Source organism: Rutidosis leptorrhynchoides, chromosome 10 (assembly GCF_046630445.1).
Source record: "Rutidosis leptorrhynchoides isolate AG116_Rl617_1_P2 chromosome 10, CSIRO_AGI_Rlap_v1, whole genome shotgun sequence".
NCBI classification, from domain to species: domain Eukaryota; kingdom Viridiplantae; phylum Streptophyta; class Magnoliopsida; order Asterales; family Asteraceae; genus Rutidosis; species Rutidosis leptorrhynchoides.
The window spans coordinates 292,009,280-292,033,593 of NC_092342.1; the positions used below are offsets into that span (position 1 = coordinate 292,009,280).

General features: G+C 35.8%; 2 non-coding genes across 2 annotated transcripts; both read left to right on the forward strand.

Annotated features, from left to right (window-relative positions):
- Positions 1-22,282: 22,282 nt before the first annotated feature.
- Positions 22,283-22,354, forward strand: TRNAP-CGG (transfer RNA proline (anticodon CGG)). The gene has a single exon. It is a non-coding gene; the product is annotated as a tRNA-Pro (tRNA).
- Positions 22,355-22,421: 67 nt separating this feature from the next.
- Positions 22,422-22,493, forward strand: TRNAP-UGG (transfer RNA proline (anticodon UGG)). The gene has a single exon. It is a non-coding gene; the product is annotated as a tRNA-Pro (tRNA).
- Positions 22,494-24,314: the final 1,821 nt, after the last annotated feature.

The following is a 24,314-nucleotide window of genomic DNA, read 5'->3' on the forward strand; positions in this document are numbered from 1 at the left end:
GACCAAGTTTGACTTTTAGTCAAACTTAACCAAACTTTTATACAATCGTTCTAACATGCTTTTATACTTGATTCTTGCATGAAACTTGACAACGTGATTCACATGCTATACTATTCGAGTCGTAACGAGCCATAGGACTAATTGAACACATTTCACCCAACCATGTGTCGTAACCGGTTAATTGATACAATTTACTTGTTTAGGTCAAGACTAAGCAACTTTCATGTACACGTTTACTTTGTGAAGTACCTTTATACTCGTGCACTCGAGGTGAGATCATAGTCCCACCTTTTCAACAACTTTTTTTTATACTTTTAAATTGTGGGCTGAGGAACATATACTTTGTTACATCTTATACTACTTACTTTTATGTTTTGAACACAAGTCCGATGAAACAAACATTCTACAGCGAGTTTAGAACAAAAATCCTCAATTCGATTATCATTAGTTACACTTGCCGGGTGTAAGCGAGAACTTATGTTGTATGGATCCATATGGGTTTGACAAACCCTCATTCAAACGGTTCGCTACCGTTTACGAATGGAATATATTTTCGTGAAACAGTGTATGTTCTAACACTAAGTGATGGGGTTCTATGGAAGGAAATGTTAAGCATTGATAATTGGGTGCTCGCGAACCAACTTTTGGAATGCAACTTTTGGATGATCAATTTATGGAAATACTAAATCTTGTGGTTCAAAATATAACATTTACTAATACACCTATGATTTCACCAACGTTTTTCGTTGACAGTTTTCTATATGTTTCTCAGGTTCATACATGGCTATTTGATACATGCTTCCGCGTACATTCATACTTGCTTGGGGTCAAGCATACATGCATACACTCTGATTTCTTGCTTGGAGTCAAGCATACATACATGCATACGCTAGTGATAGCACCTTTGGATTCAAACATATTGTTTACATACTTACGCTATTTATAGCAACTGTGATTTTAAACTAATTATGTCGCAAGATATTTCATTTGTACTTTACTACTTTTGTAAACTTAAACTTGTTGTCGATCCGTTTGGTGAACTAAACTTTGCAAGTCATGCATGTTTCAAATGAATGCGACATAATTTTGGTCAAACGCGTCTCATATAGGGACTATGACCACGCAACAGAACCTAAGTAGCGGCGCCGTCAATGACGATTTGGTCGGGTCGTTACAGATGGTATCAGAGCGTTGGTTGTAGGGATCTAGGATGTGCATTAGTGTGTCTGACAGAGTCGTTAGGACGCATTAGTGAATCTAGACTACAACCGGATAGTTAGCCATTGCATTCTGACATACATTTGCTATAGATAGCACTTACTTGACTACTTGTGCATTATACTTGAATCATTCTTAATCAAACTTTTTAATGGTACCCAACCTTCATCATACGAACTCGTATTCCGCCACTTTTTGGTAACACACGTGAATTCAAGGTTCATACGCGTACGGATGACCACGACTTCGTTAGTCACTCTAGTTCGGGAATTCTGACTCCTTGGTTGTTATCCACCCCGTCTCAGCTTACTATCCACAAGTGTTGTAAAGTTACCACCACCACTCTAGATGAGTATCGTCATCACTGTTTATCACTACGGTTGCGTACTACTTGTTATCATGACTCGTTACTCTTTTCATACCTAAATACATTATTGTCTGACTCGAACCGCATTGACGTGAACAATCATTTATACACTTCCCTCGGGGAACGCTTCCTTAGAGTTGCAGAAATTCTTTCGATTTAATACGAGTCACGTTTGAGACGTCGTTACACTTTGTTCATTCTAGATCTTCACAGTTACACGAACTTGATGTTATGGAGTGATGTGGGAATGGAGGTATGAGTTAGCGTAATATAACGACACTCGATCAACGTGGTTATATTACGGTAAGCCATACCAAAGTTCTAATGACTCGTGATGGTGATTGGGCTCGATCAACCTAATCACCACCATGTGCCATGTACATGACTTCATCTATTCATGTTTGGACATCTGAAAACTCCGAGAATACTGATAACAACCATACCCGGGACACATCTTCGATTATTGTCGAACCATATTTATGCTTCCAAATGAATGGCAAATTCTTTCAATATCAGACGTATGTTACACGTGTATACTATTTTGTTTTCGCACAGTTTTATCGACGAACTACAACATGCTTGATATGCTCACATCGAGGCGGAAACTTCTCTCGCATTACACTCGTACTTCCGTATAAGGAAATCTTTTATCAAAATTCTCAATGGAGAGAGAGACTCTTCACATTATACAAGTATTCACCACGAGGGAGAATAGTCCTAATGAACGTTTTCGGAAATCGATAAATCTTCCGCGGCGCGAAAATTCTTGAGAAACAAAAACTTGTTCAAAATATATCTTAAGGAGATATACTTCGTTTCGGATCGAGATTCTTGTTTCACTTCTAGATTTCGGAGTGCTTTACAAAAAGCCTCGGGACCACGTTTAAACATGAGTACAACACATCAACCGCATCTCGAATGACCAAACAAACATTCGATTCAAACCTTGGAAACCATAATACGAGTTCGTGTTATCGACTTCAAAATTTCTTGAGAAAAATCTTTGCTTCTAACCGAATTCTCTTACAACGATGGTTATCATTCAAGTCTTAACGTCACACCTTTTGAAATCTTATATGACCGGAAACGTCATTCTCCTTTTGTAGAACCAAGTAAATGATAAGCAAATCAACCGACCCGCACTCATTCATGAAATAATCGTTAAGATCGTTCAGATCCAAGAAAGACTCGAGACGGCCCGTAGTCGCCAACAGAGCTATGTCGATGTTAGACGTAAACTTTTCAAATTCCATGTGGAAAACCGCGTAACGTTAAAAGTCGCACCTTGAAAAGGTGTAGTCCGTTTCGGAAACGTTGAAAGCTAAATCCGTGATATTTTTAGTCCTTTTGAAATTTTGGGGTGTGTTGTGCCCATTGCTTACCGCTTCGAACTTCCGACTCAAACAAATTCCGTTCATCCTACATTCTGTGTATCAAACTTAAAGGTGTGTCTTGCGAGACAAGAACTTGTTATCCTCTTCGATGAACTTACTATCAACGATAAACCTCACTTCCAAGGAGGACCGGTTGAAACTATAAATCGTGGAACCAACTTTAAAACCAACGTAAAATCGCAACTGTCAAAGTTCGTTGAAATGCCCAAGGAAGTACCTTCACTTATTCGTAGAATTGGCAACACAAGATCTCGAGGAAGAAACAACAACTACTACTTCCAACTAAATTTCGGGACGAAATTTCTTTTAAGGTGTAGGTAATGTAACATCCCGCCTTTTTCCGTTAAATTTATTTTTAACACCGTCTTTTTTTTTTTTAATAAATATCCTTCGTTATTTAAATTTGTATCTTTCGTTAACTAACGTTCATAATATCCTCGTTATTTAATTATAACGTCACCCGTTTACTCGAACGTCTTTAAAAATATTCGTTTGGTTAATTCCCGCACCCGCTTTGAAACTCGAGGGACCAAAGTTGCAAAGGGGCCTAACTAGTGACTAGGTCAACTAGTCAAACCCCATCCCATCCATTCATTATCACCACCCACCTTCATCCTCCCCTTTCTCTCTACTTCCCATTTTTGAACACAAACCCCAACTTCATAAAATCATCATCTAAATTCGGGATTGGAAGCAAACTTCAAAACAAATTACATTTTCGTGATCCTCTCTTCATCCTCTACATTTTGATACCAATTTCATCAAGTTTGGGTAACTTTCTAAAAACTCTAGATTTCTATAAATTCGTGTTTTTGACTTGAAATTGTGTTAGTTAGTGTCTATGGCTCGTGTATAACATGAATATATGATTTGTTTGCTTGATTTGTTGATTTTGGTGTGACTAGCTTGAAAATGAAAATCGTATGCTTAATCTTTGATTTTGGATGATTAAATGTTGTTAGATTGTTAAAGTTCATGTTTTAAAAGTGTTACTAGCATCATTAGCTTCATGTTGATGTATAGATTGATCAAAGAAACTTCATAAACGCGATTATTGATTTTGTGAACTTTTGGTTAGGGTTTGATAGCCTTAAAGCGAACTTTTGATGCGTTGAATGCTTGTTAATGTTATTGATAAGTGCTTGGTTGTATTACATGCTTCATTACCTTCAAAACGGCATATCATATGTGTGAATTGGATTCCCGAAACTTAAAATGCAATTGATGAACTTGAAACTTTGAAAATGGACTTTTAAACGATCACTTGACGAGAAATCGGTTATGGAAAATGTTATTTTTGTTTGATGAAACATGTTTAGTTGTGTTCCATGTCAAAAGAGCTTTCCAACGGTATAAGATACGCTTTCTAATTGTTTACGGTTTGAGTTTTGCGTTTGTTTAAAATTTTACCAAGCCTTGAACAAGTGAAACAGGCCAGGGACCAGGCCACGGCCATTGTCGCGGCGCGACAGGCCTGGCCGCGGCGCGACATAAGCCGCGTCCAGATTCTGTTTCCCTTGACCTTTTTACTAAAAATGTTTGACATGTTCTAGACCTCCAATTTACATGCAACTTGTTTTAACATGCTTATATATGAATAACTAGCATAGAAAAATAGTTCGGGACCCGACCCGAACGTGTTGACTTTTTCGTTGACTTTGACCAAGTTTGACTTTTAGTCAAACTTAACCAAACTTTTATACAATCGTTCTAACATGCTTTTATACTTGATTCTTGCATGAAACTTGACAACGTGATTCACATGCTATACTATTCGAGTCGTAATGAGCCATAGGACTAATTGAACACATTTCACCCAACCATGTGTCGTAACCGGTTAATTGATACAATTTACTTGTTTAGGTCAAGACTAAGCAACTTTCATGCACACGTTTACTTTGTGAAGTACCTTTATACTCGTGCACTCGAGGTGAGATCATAGTCCCACCTTTTCAACAACTTTTTTTTATACTTTTAAATTGTGGGCTGAGGAACATATACTTTGTTACATCTTATACTACTTACTTTTATGTTTTGAACACAAGTCCGATGAAACAAACATTCTACAGCGAGTTTAGAACAAAAATCCTCAATTCGATTATCATTAGTTACACTTGCCGGGTGTAAGCGAGAACTTATGTTGTATGGATCCATATGGGTTTGACAAACCCTCATTCAAACGGTTCGCTACCGTTTACGAATGGAATATATTTTCGTGAAACAGTGTATGTTCTAACACTAAGTGATGGGGTTCTATGGAAGGAAATGTTAAGCATTGATAATTGGGTGCTCGCGAACCAACTTTTGGAATGCAACTTTTGGATGATCAATTTATGGAAATACTAAATCTTGTGGTTCAAAATATAACATTTACTAATACACCTATGATTTCACCAACGTTTTTCGTTGACAGTTTTCTATATGTTTCTCAGGTTCATACATGGCTATTTGATACATGCTTCCGCGTACATTCATACTTGCTTGGGGTCAAGCATACATGCATACACTCTGATTTCTTGCTTGGAGTCAAGCATACATACATGCATACGCTAGTGATAGCACCTTTGGATTCAAACATATTGTTTACATACTTACGCTATTTATAGCAACTGTGATTTTAAACTAATTATGTCGCAAGATATTTCATTTGTACTTTACTACTTTTGTAAACTTAAACTTGTTGTCGATCCGTTTGGTGAACTAAACTTTGCAAGTCATGCACGTTTCAAATGAATGCGACATAATTTTGGTCAAACGCGTCTCATATAGGGACTATGACCACGCAACGGGACCTAAGTAGCGGCGCCGTCAATGACGATTTGGTCGGGTCGTTACATCCTTCTTCTCATCTCCATTGATTAAGTCGACTACGAACTCATCAGATGAATTGGGGATGACCGATTGATTGACCCATTCCGGTTACACTGCTTTCGGAGTTCGAGTGAAACTCCATATCGGAATAGCTGTCGAAATCTGATGAATTCGAACTGGTTGAGGGATTCATCTAGTATGATCAGATGAAGGATTTTCGATAAGAAATAGATTATAGGATGTAGATTAGTACCCTTCAATACATAATTTACATATGCATATATAATACTAAAATCCCATAAGTTACGGAGGAATCTACAGAAGTTGTCAGGCAAAGTCTACAGTAACAGATATGCTGAGATATGAATTAGCAGATACGCTAAGATACGAATTTTGTCTATACACTATTCATGCAATCATTGTAGCAAGATGTGTCTAGACTAAGAATGATAAGCAGGTAATTTCCTAAGGATGATAAGCAGATGATTTCCGACTAGAAATGAATAGCAAAACTTTTGACATGCAGACACGGTCGAAGTCCAGACTCACTAAGGCATCTAAACAACTACTAGTTAGACACACTAATACAAGACCTGGTTCGCTAAGACCATCGCTTTGATACCAACTATCAGGACCCGTCCTAATCCATCCGTACGAAGTCCATATCGATTATAAATGATTCACAACAATTGATTACATCGCGAGGTACTTGACCTCTATATGATACATTTTACAAACATTGCATTCATTTTTGAAAAGATAATCTTTTATTACATCGAAAGTTGACAGGCATGCATACCATTTCATAATATATCTAACTAAAATTGACTTAATAATAATCTTGATGAACTCGACGATTCGAATGCAACGTCTTTTGAAATATGCCATGAATGACTCCAAGTAATACCTATAAAATGAGTTAATGCACAGCGGAAGATTTCTTTCGTACCTGAGAATAAACATGCTTTCAAGTGTCAACCAAAAGGTTGGTGAGTTCATTAGTTTATCATAAATAATCATTTCATAATTTTAATAGACAACAAGATTTCATATTTCCATTTCTCATAAACATACGTCCCATGCATAGAGACAAAAATATCATTCATATGGATTGAACACCTGGTAACCGACATTCACAATATGTATATAAGAATATCCCCATCATTCCGGGATCCTCCTTCCGACATGATATAAATTTTGAAGTACTAAAGCATCCGGTACTTTGGATGGGGCTTGTTGGGCCCGATAGATCTATCTTTAGAGTTCGCGTCAATTTGGGTGTCTGTTCCCTAATTCTTAGATTACCAGACTTAATAAAAAGGGGCATATTCGATTTCGATAATTCAACCATATAATGTAGTTTCAATTACTTGTGTTCATTTCGTAAAACAGTTATAAAAGCAGCGCATGTATTCTCAGTCCCAGAAATGTAAAGAGTAAAAGGGAGCAAATGAACTCACCATACTGTATTTTGTAGTAAAAATACATATGACGTCATTTAACAAGTGTAGGGTTGACCTCGAATTCACGAACCTATATCATTTATGTATATATTCCAACAATGGTTAATATTTATATAGTTATATTGATATATCTATATTTATATACATACCTATTTGATGTTACAATTAAAATTCGATAGTTTGTTATTTGACATTTCTATATAATTGATGTTAATATATTTAATATAATTTTATGTAATATTAATATGAGTATATAATATTTATTTGTTATATGAAAATAATACTATTAATAATAATAATAATAATAATGATTCTGGTAATAATAAAAATGATAATATTAATAATAATAATAATAATAAAAATTTAGTAACTACCTCGAAGAATAAGTTCCAAAAGTAAGTGCCTTTTCCCGGACTCGAACCCGTGACCTCTCGTTCATTCAACACACGCCTAACCATTCGTTCATTTCTATTTTTCTATATTAAATTGTAACCCAGTTATGTATAACCCGTTCTAGCTGTTTCTATTTCTTCTTTATATCATCATATCGTCATTATCATGATACGACTATCCTTATCATCACCTTCAACATCATATATCATCTCCCATGATCATCATCATCGAAGTCATCATACAACAATATCATTATCGTTTTATTTCTCACTACATATCAAAATTCCTAGTTTTATGTCCTCATTTCCATGCCCATTTTCTCTCGGCCCAACTAGAAAACATGGCAGCCCAACATTAATTTGATTTCTCGGCCCAACTACCTGACAGCCCAGCGTTATAAATAAAAAAAATAAATCGCCTATACCTGGTTTCGAACTCGAGATCCCTTGCTTAACTGACAACACCCTAGACCATTCGTCTACCATTCTTTTTCTGTTATGTTATACATTTACACCTTTAAAACTCTATCAATATTCACAATACTAATACGGAGTAATATTCTGTTTCTGTCACAATAATCTCGGAACAAGCAGGCAGAGAAAGTGTTGTGAACTTGTTTGCTCGTGGGTTGATGTTATTTGCCCAATAATCGACTTAGCTGGCACAAGTGAACGCAGTCTATTATCAGACCAATCAATTCAAATGGCCTAATTTGTTTACGTGAGATTAGGATCAAAAAATATTGCTGCCTCATATTTCCTTTACAACTCATCATATACCAAACTCAACATCATATATCTTTACATATGGAACGTATACCTCATCATCTTCCATTACACCTCAAGCCCCACATGAATAAAAATTCCACGGCCAAAAGAAACAAATGTGTGTTCATGGTAAAAAAAAATATATGGTGGCCCAACCAAATCACCTTGCAATATGATTTCATGTTTATATTAATCAAGTGGGGTTCGTCCAAATTCAAAGGGTTTATCTAAATAAAATAAAAACTGCATGTTCCTTAAATGATCCACTTGAGCGGCCAACTCACAAAGGAAGGGGAAAAAAAAATAAGACGTGGCCCTATAAATCAATGGAATCTTTTTCTATAGTTGTCTGATATTTACATGGGTTTCGAAGGAGGAAAAGAAAATAGCATGAGCTGTAGAAGAAAAGGGAAATCAGATGGGTTTTGTTTTTGAAGTACACGATGGCAACACAAAATATCGAATATTAAAAGTGGTTCAAAGTTTTCGTTGAGTTGTAGCGACAGAAAGAAACAGACAATCGAAGCCCTCATCATCAAATTATAAAACTTTAAAACGTCAATTGAGTGGCCCCTCTTGTGTCGATGGAATTGTAATAGATTAACATTGGATCCATTAAATTTAATAACTCCATTATAAATCAACTAACCCATTACCGACACTTTAATAAAGGAAGGCTTTGTATAATTAATTATGTATTCAAGTAGGGTTATTAGTATTATCATTTGTTATATCATCAAATATAATTGTATATCATTATGGTTAAATTAGAAAGGTATAGTAGTAGCAAGACAATACATACCGTCTAAAAGAATGGTAGGTTTAAGGATGAAGATAGTAGTTATTTTTTTTATTATTATTATTATTTTTTTTTTGGTGGTGATTAGCGATTAATGGAACAAGGAAGAAGGTGTGTTGCCGGAAATCATATAAGAAAAAGAGAATCGAATGGATGTAAAAAGATGGTTGTTATGAAGTTCAAGTGAAAACACAGTGTAATTCTTTGTTTTATAGTCACTTGATATTGACAGGGTTCTATTTAATCAAAGAAAATTAAGAAAATTATTAGGCTGTAAAGTTTATAGATTGGTACCTTTGATGACGATATAAAACTGATTTAGGACAAGAACAAAAATTGAAAACAGTTAGATTGAGACTCAAAACAAATCTGATTATGTTACGTACGTATGATCTTATATATATTAATTAATTTAACATGTTTAATATAATTAATCATAATAATATTAATGTTATTGATAATACTAAAAAAAGAAAAAAAATGATATTATTATTAATGATAAATGTAATAAATTGTATTATTTTCTCCTAACTATAATTATAATGATAATAATAATTTATAAACATAACTCTTAATGATAATGATGATAATATCAAATAATAATAACTAAAAATAATAATACTAATATTAATATTAATAGCATTAATAAAAGTACTAAAAATACTATAATTAAGTTTTACTTACATTTAATAAAGTAATATGTAATATTTAATAATTATTATATATATAATAACATATATTTAATATTGAATATTTATACATTTTAGTATATATTCGATAAACATATAATCATCAATTATGTATTGAACTCATATATATATATACACATACACACATATCTATTCATAATTAATTGTTCGTGAATTGTCGAGACTAGTCAAAGGTCAAATGTTTACATGAACACAATTCAAAGTTTTTGAGATTTCAATATTACAGACTTTGCTTATCATGTCGAATTCCTATTAAGATTAAGTTTAAAATTGGTAGGAAATTCCCGGGTCGTCACAAAAGAACAGTATTGGTGGCCGAATCTTAAGAAGGACGTTGCAACTTATGTTGGGAAGTGTTTGACTTGTTCGAAAGTTAAAGCCGAGCATCAGAGACCTTCTGGGTTACTTCAACAACCAGAAATCCCACAATGGAAGTGGGAAAGGATCACAATGGATTTTATCACCAAGCTGCCAAAGACGGTGGGCGGATGCGATACCATTTGGGTTATTGTTGACCGCCTCACCAAATCTGCACACTTCCTCGCGATGAAGGAAACTGATACAATGGAAAGACTTGCTCAATTATACATTAAGGAGGTTGTATCACGACACGGTGTACCTTTATCGATCATCTCCGATCGCGACCCCCGTTTTGCTTCTAGATTTTGGCGTTCTTTACAAGAAGCCATGGGAACTCATCTTGACATGAGTACTGCATATCACCCTCAGACTGACTGACAAAGTGAACGAACAATTCAGACCTTGGAGGACATGTTGCGTGCATGTGTTATTGACTTCAGAAAGGCCTGGGAAAGGCATTTGCCACTCGCCGAATTCTCGTACAACAACAGTTATCACTCGAGCATTAATGCCGCACCTTTTGAAGCGTTGTATGGCCGTAAGTGCCGATCTCCTATTTGTTGGACCGAAGTAGGCGAAAAGCAAATCACCGGACCCGAGGTAGTCCACGAAACCACGGAGAAGATTGCTCAGATTCAAGCTAAACTTAAGACTGCTCGCGATCGCCAAAAGAGTTATGCCGATCTTAAACGTAAAGACTTTGAATTCAACGTTGGTGATCATGTAATGTTGAAGGTTGCACCTTGAAAGGTGTTATCCGTTTTGGAAAACGTGGAAAGTTAAACCCACGATACATTGGTCCTTTTGAAATTTTAGAGCGTGTTGGACCCGTTGCTTACTGTTTGGATCTACCAGCACAATTGAGCTCAGTTCATCCTACCTTCCACGTGTCGAACTTGAAGAAGTGTCTTGCTGCACCTGAACTTATCATACCACTTGAGGAACTTACGATTGACGACAAACTCCACTTTATGGAAGAACCAGTTGAGATTATGGATCGTGAGATCAAAACTTTGAAACGCAACAAGATTCCGATTGTACGAGTACGATGGAATGCCAAACGAGGACCTGAGTTTACTTGGAAGCGAGAGGATCAAATGATGCGGAAGTATCCTCACCTTTTCCCGACTCCTCCATCTACCTCAGCTTAAAATTTCGGGACGAAATTTTCTTTAACAGGTGGGTAATGTAACGACCCTGGATTTTCCAACGTTTATTTATTAATAATAATTATTATTAATACATGTGATTAAACGAATGTATGTTATTACATATACATGATGCCATGACTAAACGTACTTGACTTTAAATGCCCGAAACGTCTTTGTGACACACGAAACTTGCATGAATAATATTTTCAAGTATTATTTACATTCATGATTAATTTTATTAATCATTTTAATTAACTATGGTGATTAGTTAGTTACTTGGGCTTTAAATGGATTAATTTGTTAATTAAGTGAACTTGGGCTTTATTAGTGAAATGGACTTATGACTTTGGGCTTACAAGCCCACCCTACATTTTAAGTGGACTAACTAGCCCAATATTACATGTAAGTAATACTTAGAGTTGTAACTAGTTGGTTATGTTACTTGGAATCTAGTTAGCAACTTATCCCCATGCATAGCCACCTAATAACCACACTTTTAAGGCTTTACATGTAATAATATAGTAGACAATTGACTCCCCCTTGACCCCATTTTGGCCGTCGGCCTACTAGTGCACAAGGAGGGTTTTTGGTTTCATTTTTGTGTTACATCTTTCACTTGTTTTCTCTCATTCAAACACTCACAACTTACTACACTTTTCTCTCAAACTTTCCTTTCAACTTTTCTCTCGAGTGTGAGTTCCTTTCAAGCTTCTTTCTCCCTTCTTTGTCTTGCTAAAACCGTGGCCTTTCACCCTCAATCATCATCATCTTTTGTTACTTGTAGTTTGATTACTTGTTGTTGTTAGTTTGTTACATGTAATTGTTAGTTGTTCTTTACTAGTTACAAGATCAAACTTACTAGTTTGATTCTTCATAATATCTTGTATTTATCAAGAACACAAGAACATAAACTTACTAGTTTATGATTCTACTTTTATTTTTTCAAAGATTGTAAGTTCATGTGTTGAAATCATACTTGTAGTTCTTGAAGTAAACTTAAAGTTTACTTTACTTAAAGATCAAACTTTGGTTGAATCTTTAAAAGTATGAACAACCATGAACCTTTTACTTGTTTACTTAGTTTATGTCTTCATTTTATGCACTTTAATTTTATGATTTTAGTTGTTGTTGGTCAAGTACTACAAGTTAGTCTTTATCTCATATCTCTTGGAACTAAAAGTTAACTTAAAAGTTCAAGAACATGTAAATAAGTTTTCTTTAAATATAACTTTGTATACTTATGCTTGATCTAGACTTTTGGGTCTAACTAAGAACTATGTTCTACATCTTAATATCTTGATTAGTTAGTTTACTTTCAAGTTTGTAACTTGTTATTAGCTTTAAAGTTTATGTATGTGTTAGATCTAAGACTTTGATGTAACATTGGTTCATCAAAACACTTGCAACACTTAAGTGAGTTGTGCTTCATGTCTTAGACTTGCACTTGGGTTATGATGGTCAAAACTTGGTAAAGATGATGTAAACACATCAAATAGTTGTACACTTGAAGCTATATGCATCAAAGATGAGAACCATGATGAACATCAAGCACCAAGACCACCGGAACTCACTTTTAACTTCCTGCTTTCTGTTTACAGCCCTCTGTCCTACTGTTTCTGTAACAGACCAGTAGACCTGGGCTACTGAGACCATGATTTTCAAATAGATCTTTTCGATTAGATAACTTTTCATATAGGACTCGACTTAATCCGAGTTACGGTTTAGGATTTATGGCCCTCCGATCGTCACTATGTCCTTTTAACGTTGTGCAGAAATTTCTGACCTACTCGCACTTAGACTATCGCCACGGTCAAACGAAGACGAGTTTGCTTCTGTAAATTTTACCAAAACTAAAGGACTCATAGACGGAGCCATGGCCACTGGTCTCACCTTAATTCAGTAAGGGTAGAGGCCGTGGTGACTGACTGAAGTCAGCCTTTGTTGTAAACTACTTTCATAAACGAAACTTACTTTACGCCTTTTGTTTGATGATGAATGATGATGACCTTTAAGACCTTATTTACATACTTTTAAACCTATTCAGCCGATTTATTGACTTAGTACTATTTGACTTAGGTTGAGGACTTTCGGACCGATTACTTGCACACCTTTTCCGAACCGACTTTACGACTACTTTATCATTGTGAGTTATAGCATTCCCTTTTTACTTTAACTTATTTTGGGAACTGAGAATACATGCGGATTTTATGTTTTACATACTAGGCACGAGTACTTAAACTTATATATGTGTGGGTTATACAACGGCATAAACATTCCCTTTAGCTCGGTAACGTTTAATCATTGGTTTTTGAACCGTGAACGCGAATCTTAGATATGGATCCATAGGGTTTGACATCCCCACTCGAGCTAGTAGCGCTAGCATTTAATGAGTGTTTAATACTTCGTAGACATACGCACTTGCCAAGTGTACTTTCAGGGGGTATAAACGTTAAGTTAGTTACCAAGTGCCCACGGTTAACATATACTTTATCATACTGTTTTGAAACGCTCTTTGTAGCACTGAAATCTCGTGGCCTACCTTACATACTGTTATACTTAAACTATAGCTCACCAACCTTTGTGTTGATGTTTTAAAGCATGTTTTTATCAGGTGCTTGAGGTTAGCTTCCGCTGTGTACTAGTCGTGCTGTAGACACCCGCTGCTTAGAGTTGTTATCGCATGAACTACTTTATTCTGCATTCAAACATTAGTACTTTTGAACTATGACTTGTAACGACCGTTGTGGTCACATACACTTATTATTTGCTTCTACTTAGTGAAGCATGCTTTTGGATTGTAAAACATTCGATGTTGGTTTAGACATCTCTTTATTTATGAATGCAAACACTTTTTGAAATCGCATATAGTACTTAACCTTGTAATGATCCTGTTGTTGATGATTCGTACACGATAGTTTTGTACGGGGCATCACAATATGAATTTGTTATACTAGCTTATGTTATCGAGGATTTAGCGTTATACATTGTAAAGGTATGCTAATTATGTTGCTAGTATGTATGCGGATTTGTTGTAAGTGTTTTCAAGTAAGTAAGTTATATATGTATATGTATAATTATTGCATTCACTAAGCTTTTGTAACGACCCGGATTTTTCGACTTGCTTTTATGCCTTGTATTTTAGCGAAACTGCGTATTTGTGTGTACTGTGTTACTTTATTACTCCGGAACCTTGGCACATGTGTTTTATATTCATATTTACCCTAAAACATGCCTTGGTTTATGTGGAATGCTTAACTTGTCCATTGGATGCTTTATAACCGTTAGTGTTACTTGCCGTTACGAATAAACCGCGGATTGCCCGCACGTTTGACTTTTGTCGGAACCGGAACTTTTGGTCTGCGAAATATTAATTATTATTTTATAGTAATAATTACCTGGGCTTTTGGATGCTTAATTTTATTTATTTAATTGCTAAATCCCAATAGTTAGCCTTGTTGGACTTTCTACCTTGTTGGACTTAAGCCCACCCTACTCTAGCTAGTGACCCAATTAATTAGCCCAAGTATTATTACTAGTAGCCCATAGTAATAAATAAATAATAAATTAATTAATTAATGAGTCATACTAGCATAATGGATAAGGATTATCAACTTTGTCACTTAGGATTCTAGCATAAGGACACACTTTAGACACCATTAGCCATAAAGCAAAACTTTGTCTCCCTCCCCCTCCCCTCAAAACTCACGGCCATATGGCCTTGCCATGTCATCAATCCATGTCCATTTCATTTGCTTATAAATACTAGCCATTTACCTCACACTTGATCATTTGGTTTTCACACACACTTGTTCTTTCTTTCTTTCCTCTCTAGTTCTTCTTGTAAGTTTTCGTTTCCTTCTTCTTTTCCTTTCAATTTCATGGTTATCATCATCATAATATGGAGATCAAAGTTCCTTTTAGCTTTGATCTTACTTATATCTTGTTGATTCAAGCATGAATCTTTCAAGAACATGGAAGATTCAAGCTTTCTAGCTTGAATCTTCATATCTTTTGTAGATCTACTTCTTTTATACTTTAATCTTGTTATTTTATGATAAAGATTCAAACTTTTGTTTGTAATCTTCATGCATCTTCAAGATCCAAGCTTTATGCTTCAAGATCTTCAAGAACAATTAAGATGCAATCTTTCTAGCCTGAATCTTCATATCTTTTTGTTAGATCTAAGTTCTTTTTGCTTTGATCATGTTGTTTTGTGAAAAAGATTCAAACTTGTGTTTGTTATCTTCATATATCTTAAAGATCCAAGCTTTATGCTTCAAGATCTTCAAGAACACTTAAGGGTTCAAGCTTTCTAGCTTTGCAACCTTGTAACTTGTGTGAAATGGATCCAAGCTCTCTAGCTTAGGGTTCCATCGCCACATTTGACTTGGATTGTGCTTATACTTGTTGAATTGATGTAAAGTTTGTAGCTTTAGTTGTTATTGTGAATTGAAATTGTGTTAAGACTAAGGATATGATGTAACCTTGGTTCATCATCCATCTAAGACTCATGAATGAGTTGTGTTCTTACTTGGTCTTAACATATTATGTATTGATGGTGAATCTTGGTCAAAAGTGATGTTAAACCATCAACGAGTTGTACACTTGAAGCTACAAGCATCAAGGATGAGAACCGTGATGAGCATCAAGCACCAAGAACCCCACCGGAGCACTTACCTACTGTTTTTCGTATCTGATCAGACCATCTGGGCTACTGGAAATCTGATTTTCAGTTAGTTCGGTTCGATTAGATGATTTTACGTTTAGGCCTCGTCTTAATCCGAGTTACGGTTTAGGATTTATGGCCCTCCGATAGTCACTACACCCTATTAACGTTGTGCTGAAATTTCTGACCTACTCGCACTTAAACCGTCGCCACGGTCAAACAAAGACGAGTTAGGTTCTGAAAATTGGTCAGATGTTAGGGGACTCATATACGGAGCCATGGCCACTGACTATGCGTCTTTTCGATTTACGTAGAGGTTGTAGCAGCTGACCGAAGTCAGCCTATTGTTTCGATCTCTATTCTTGTCGAACTTACTTAGCTTTTATGATGATGAATGATGATGATGATGACACTTAAACTTATTTTATGCACTATTAGAATTTATAAAGACAACCTACTAACCTAGTAACCTTTGATTTAGGTTTACGTCCTTTCGGACTGACTTACTACTTGCGTACTTTCATTACCGACTTTACCGCTTTTATCACTGTGAGTTATAGCATCCCTTTTTACCACTTTTACTATTTTTGAGACTGAGAATACATGCGCTTTTTATGTTTTACATGTTAGGCACGAGTACTTAAACCTTATATGTGTGTGGGTTATACAACGGCATAAACTTTCCCCTTAGCACGGTAACGTTTAGTCATTGGTTTTTGAACCGGTGAACGCGAATCTTAGATATGGATCCATAGGGTTTGACATCCCCACTCGGGCTAGTCGCGCTAGCATTTAACGGGTGTTTAATACTTCGTGAACATACGCACTCGCCAAGTGTACTTTCAGGGGGTTATAAACGTTAAGTCTAGTTACCGGGTGCCCACGGTTATGCATATACTTTTCATACTGTTTTGATACGCTGTTGCAGCACTGAAATCTCGTGGCCTATCTTACGTTACTATTACAACTTAAACTATAGCTCACCAACATTCGTGTTGACTTTTTAAGCGTGTATTTCTCAGGTGCCTAGAGGTTTCTTGCTTCCGCTGTTACACTTGCTGTCATGCTGTTATGGACCTACTGTACTAGTTATCCGCTGCATTACAAGAGATGTCTCAAATTATGAAACCTATGTTTTGCATTCGTAAACTTATGTTATTTTGGAACAATGGTTTGTAATAAGTCTTATGACATGTTATCTTTGTAAAACGTTATCTTTTTAATGAATGCAAATCGGTTTTCAAACAGCATATAATGTTTGGCCTTGTGATGATCCTGTTATTGATGATCCGTACACGATGGTTTTGTACGGGGCGTCACAGCTTTGCTTACCCTCTCGTTGTTTATCTTTTTATAGGCTCGGGCGTTGATAAGGGTAAGGGCGTACGGTTGGATTAGAGATTTTCCGCTTGTTGTTTGATAGGGGACGCTTTTGGATGTGATAGCTTTTGGAGTTTGACCGAGATTTGGGTAGTTTAACCCCAAACACCATGCTCTTAGTGTCGTTTGGAATTTAAACTAGTGTGGTCGAAACTCGAACTTTTGTATGAAACTCGTAAAACGGCCGATGTGGGCCCCGTTTTGTAAAACTCATTTTATGTTTGAATCGTATGAGTTTTCCATATTAGGACATGTTGTGAAAAGCGTTTCGTCTAAATATGTCGGAAAGTGGGAGATCTTTATTTGAAAAATTGAAAAATCGGACAGAACTGAAAATAGACCTGTGCGCGCCGCGCACCCTGAGGTGGTGCGCGTGGCGCACTCCCCTGTAATAAAAAAAAAAAAAAAAAAATTCTTATGCGTGTTCGATTGTATATTGGGTTGGGTTGTTACACTTTCCTATCTAATTTCCTTTTGTAAATGTAGATTGATGCTATTGTGTAATTGTGAGTTATGTGTGTTATAGGTTCATGGTCTCAAATTGAATGGCATGAAACCTCCTGTACTGTAACTTTGATTATATCTAAATGTACATGTATAAGATAGATAATCGGGTCGATAGTAGTTGCATCAAAATTGATTATTAGATAATAAAGTAAAACTTTATATAAACAATGTATTGTACAGTTTCGCACATTTAATATGTAATCGTTAAACAGTCTGTATGGGGTAGTGTTCGATATATCAACATCGAGAACAACACTCAACACGCGCAATTCTCCGCAACGAAGTGCGGTTGGTCATTCATCTTGTTTCTACCATCAGCCGTTTAGATATGTGACTAATATTAACTGTTTTTTTTTTAAGGCTAACATTTTATTAAAAACTCCAACAACAAAATTTGAATACAAAGCAGGTGCACCAGAGGCTAACCTCACCCGGATAGACACCACAAAATCAACCTCAACACCACTAGAGCACCAAAATACAATACAAGAAAGGAACAAAAGCACAAGACAGCAAAATTTAACTATAAGATTTCCACAATGTTTTTCGGGATTGCACGCCAATCGCCCTCCTTTACCTTGAACCAACCGCAACGATTAGAAAACCACAAATGAGACAATGACTTTGTACTCACCATAATATGTTCCTTTAAAGCTGAGTTCCTCGACTCCAGGGCGCAATGAAACAACTTATTTCTCCATTGCCAAATTAGCCAAAGAAGCACATACCGAGTTGCTAAACTCACTATGTTACCTTTCTCTGAACCTAAGGCATAATTACCTGAGCTGACTGCATTGGATATACCAACCGGAGGTGGTCTTGAGTCATTCCACCAATAAAGATAATTTCTCCACAACGGAGTTACAAACCTAGACGACGTAAAAATGTGATCTATGCTTTCAGGGCAGGATCTGCAAAATGGGCACTCTTGTGAAACATTGCTAATTCCTCTTGCCGCCAAATTTGGGAGTGTAGGAAGCCCATTAAAGTTCAATCTCCAAATAAAAATATTGATTTTTTTTTGGAAGAAAACTAACCCATGGACTTGAGTTGAAAGCAGCACTTGTACTATTATCTAATAGACAAAATTTCATTCCTCGTCCCTGAACTTTACATCGATTTTGACTCTCTGTCCTTTTTTTTTGTGCATTCCTCGTCCCTAAACTATCAAAAGAGTACATCTCTCGTCCCCCATCTACTTTCTGTCAAAACTGGCCGTTTGTTCAGTCATGTGTAAAACATGTGAGGGTACTTTAGTCTTTTAATTTTATTTATTTTCTTTATTATTTAACTTATCCTTTCACCTTCATCCTTATCATCTCATGTTAATCATCCCCAAATTAAAAACCCTAGATTTATTTCTATAAAATCTATAAAATCAAGACCAAACCTATCTTCAACCACCACCACCGCCACCATCTTCAACCACCGCCACCACCACAATCATCTTAACTCCCACCACCACCGCCATCTTCAACCACCGCCACACTCAAATCAATTAAAATGAAACACAAACTAACAAATTTATATAAATCAATTCACATACTGAACAAACATGTGAAGAAAAGAATAAGATTCATACCAGATTTTACCAAACAAAGTATCACAACCATTAAATACATCGAAGTAAAAAAAAAACAAAATGACACATGTTCATTCTCTTTAAAGCTTTCAGATTTAACAACCAGATATCAAAAAACTTACTGAAAGGATTCAAGTTACATATGTACTGTGTCGAAAATCACCGCCGCCGTACCACCATCATCTTTAGCCACCACCGCCGCCAGAGCCACCACACTCTTCACCGAACAATCATTACACTCTTCCAAAACATCATCAAGTACACCCCCAAATCACCCGGTACCGTTAACCCATAGTTCAACAAATCATCCGGGTCAAGATCCGAACTTGAATCAGAGGGTATTCGTAAAGTGAAAAAATAATGCGACCCATCTAATTTAACAGCGACGACGACGGTTCATTGTCGGAGCTGTATTATTTCAAAATCGCCGGAAGCAAGTTCGACACTTTTGTGTTTATCGATTAAATGAATGATTGACTTTGGGATCTTGATGATAATTTCTTTCGATGGTTCTAATGATGTTAATATGTTTGGATCGTAAGACTTATGATGAGTGTCAATGAGTAGGTTTTCATGGTCAAAATCAAGAGATGGGTATAGAGATGGAGCAGATGGAGTGTATAGTGATGATGAATCTGTGTTTGATTATTAGTTGCAATGTTGAACAATTTGGGGAAGAGGAATACAAGAGTGAATTGTGAAGAATTGGGGTTTTTATGATAGAAGAACAAAAAACAATGATAAAAATACTCTCATGACATGCACGTGATAAGGGGTAATGGCAGGTTTTGACAGAAAGTAGATGGGGACCAGGGATGTATAGTTTAGGGACGAGGAATGCACAAAAAAAAAGAAAAAGGACAGGGAGTCAAAATCGATGTAAAGTTCAGGACGAGGAATGAAATTTTGTCTATCTAATAAAGTGAACAGTTTCTTAACAGAAAACTTGTCATCATTGCTAAGAGCCCAAGACCACGTATCTGGGATAGAGTTCAACGATGGAGCTTCATTTTGAATTTTAGATTCCAGATTTGCCAACTGAGACTGAGATCGTCCCCTTATAGCGATACGCCATTCCCACCTACATACCACCTCTGAGCTTTTTATTTTTTATTTTTTAACAGCAGGAAATACCACCTCTGAGCTTGAGGAACGAATTCGATCACTGACATTTGCAAACGGATTTGGATCTAAAGCATACAACCGTGGAAACTGAAATCGAAGGGCAGTAGTGGAGCTTGAGCTTGGAAGCCATGAATCATGCCAAAATAACCTATTTTGCCCCGAGCCAACCTTACTTATAATTGAATTAGGGAACGAAACTCCAAGTTTTTCACATTCATACCCACATTTTAAAAATTTCCTCCATAAGGTGCCAGTATTTGACACCACAGAATCATGAGTCAAATCACCATCATCCCCATATATAGATGCGATAATAATCCTCCACATGGTGTTTTTTTCGTTCTTGAATCGCCACAGTCATTTGCATAGGAGGTTAATATTTTTGGCCCTTAAACTCCCAATTCCCAAGCCCCCATTCTCTTTTCTAGCTATAGTTCTATTCGAGCTAATTAAAGGGACAGACCTCTTATCGAAATCATTCCAAAAGAAGGATTCAAGGGATTGAATCACACAAGTGGGAGCTCTAAACAAAGAGAAATAATACAGAGGTAAGGCGCTAAGGACTGATTTACATTTTGTATGTATACCTCCAAGGCTTCAATAGAGAGAGTTCTAGCCTTCCAAGGGTTCAATTTAGATAGAAACCTATCCACCACATCGTTCCAAGAACGTTGGTGAATCTGTGCCATTCCGATGATCTCCTGATCTCGAGTGTTGACCCCATAAAGCTTACTTTTTGTAATGTTAATACGTAAACCAGAGGCATCTCCAAAACAATTAAGAATTCTCACCAAGTTTGTGATATTTGTTTCCAGCCATTCACCAAAAATAAGTGCATCATCTGGGTATTGCAAGTGTGAAAGATGCCTCTAGCCGAGTAAGTAGTATTGAAAATATTAGAAAACGTCACATTAAAAAAAACATACTCGGCTATCAAACCCATCATCCTTCAATTTTAACCCTCCAAATAAAGTTGGCATCGGTTAATATAATTAGGGTTTTTTCATCCTTTTCGCCCTTCCGAGCTCTTGGATAGGGCCTAAATGAGTGGCTCATCAATTGCTTTGTGGCTAAAGAGTTTTAGCACTGTAGTTGTTGAATCACTCAGCTTACATTTAAGTGAGGTAATACCGGGAGCTAAGTTGGGCGTTAAGGGTTTTTCCCTATTATAAATTCAACTCGAGCCTCAATTAGTATAGGGTTTACTTGTAATTATCGTGTTTTTTCATTTCATGTACCATGTAACTCTTTTTTATAGTTAATATAAAAAGTTTGTTAATCTTAAAAAAAAAAAATATATATGCTTCTATCCACAGTTCGACACACATAATAATAAATATAAATATATATATAAATATAATATAAAAGTAACTATACGAATAAATTCACATACTTTTTTTTATCAATAATAATAAAGAGATTAGTTTACAAGTGATCCAGATGTGATATCAAATTCATTAATTAGTTACACTGAGGACTATACAGCGCATGTGCTCTCTAGTCTATGATTTTCATTTTAGGAGCGAGATGTCTCTCTGGTATTATTTTTGTTTTAATTATGTAAAGGTTAAATTGTATGGTAAATATCTGGGCGTTTGGTCTAGTGGTATGATTCTCGCTTCGGGTGCGAGAGGTCCCGAGTTCGATTCCCGGAACGCCCCTGTTTTTTTCATTTCTTCTCAAGTCTTTATAACATTATTTTAAAAGAAACTAACTTATATAACAAATGGGCATTTGGTCTAGTGGTATGATTCTCGCTTTGGGTGCGAGAGGTCCCGAGTTCGATTCTCGGAATGCCCCAAATGCTAATGTATTTTTGTTTTCTGAACATATTTCTATCTCTATTCTGTAAAATTCTAATATCCCCAAGACTATTCACATCAACAGATATGAAAATTGGGATTGGGTGACATTTGACACCTAACAGAAACTTGCTTTGGGTAGCTCAACCTAACAATAACATTTCCTACTGGTCTTTTTATTTCTTTTTCAGGCATTGATAATTAATTAACCTGAACGTCATATATTACTTACTATCTAAAGGTTGATAAATAAATTCAGATCTGTCGCCCTGTTTTGATGTCCATGGGTACAAAGCCAGGTTACTGAAACATAATTACTCCTACATAAAAGTGTTATCCATAACCAAGCATATAAGCTCAGCCCATACTCATATCTCTTTAAAGAAAAATTATCACATCAGTCATCTTTCCATCACCTATGAGAATTGACTGAATAACCATCATATATTCATATGTAAGCAAAGTTATTATGTTTGTTCTTTCAAAGACGTTTGTTCTTTCGAAGACAACATATTCTGTTGGAGGTTTTATTGAGATTTCGTGTAGGGTAAAATAATCGATAGCCGGATAAATCACTGAATCGTGGTATCACTTTCCGAAAGTAATTATTCGACCCTTATTGCCTGGGTTACACGAATATCACTTTGGGATAAGACAGAGATTAGTTCTTGTTATTGGCAGTAAACAAGAACTCTTTTGCATAAGAGTATTAAGGTGTTTTTCGTATATCTTATTCTCATAAATGATAGTCTCTATTTATAGGCACCCAAAAACAAGTATTATTCCACGATGGAGATGTTTCACTAACTAATTTCGTTTTCAAATCTAAAACAAATCCTTTACATAAAGTTGTTTGTTTTATTTCAAACATCCTAATCAAGGAAATCGTTTTCAAATCTAAAACAAATCATTTACATAAAGTTGTTTGTTTTATTTCAAACATCCAAATCAAGGAAATCGTTTTCAAATCTAAAACAAATCCTTTACATAAAGTTGTTTGTTTTATTTCAAACATCCAAATCAAGGAAATCGTTTTCAAATCTAAAACAAATCCTTTACATAAAGTTGTTTGTTTTATTTCCACCTAGTGCAAGAATAATACTTCCGTAATCACTCAAATTTGTGATAATGGAAAACCATTTTCGGGTCCGGGCAATCTATCACTTAATGGGTGTACACTCCGTACCTCCTAACCCATTTACAAGTATAGATTAAATCCCTCAATTACACTAAATTTCTAACAATCCTCCCCAATTTAGTGCAATTCGTTTCATGAGAATTAAACAAATTAAAACAAAAACTCATGCATAAATGAAAATATCTTGAAGATTGAATTTTCACCTTAGTACATTACACATTCCAAATATTCGAGAATCAGGGTGTTCTAAGAATTGAACCCTTCAACCCATTTTGAATAACTGAAAATAACATACACATAAGTTTTCAAATACTCTAAAGCTATCCTGACACTTTACAAGCCATGTGTCCATATCCTTTCATGAATGTATCCAAAGCTAAAAGTCCAAGCTTTGTTGAAGCGGCAAAACTTCACATTCACATAGGTAGTTCACTTCAGTCATGCACCTGCTCTTGCACTTTTTCAAATGAACTATTAAGAAGCTAGACTTCAACCTGACCTTCAGCAGGTCCGAGTACATACCTTACCTTGGGATGATATAAAATTTATGTACTCCAAATTTCTAAGTATAAGCCTTCCGCATTGAATTCAACTTCTAATTTTCATCAGAAGGGAATTGGGTATCTTATAATTAGAAATTTATGTGGACTTTAAACCCATCCCCACAGCAGACTTGTCAAC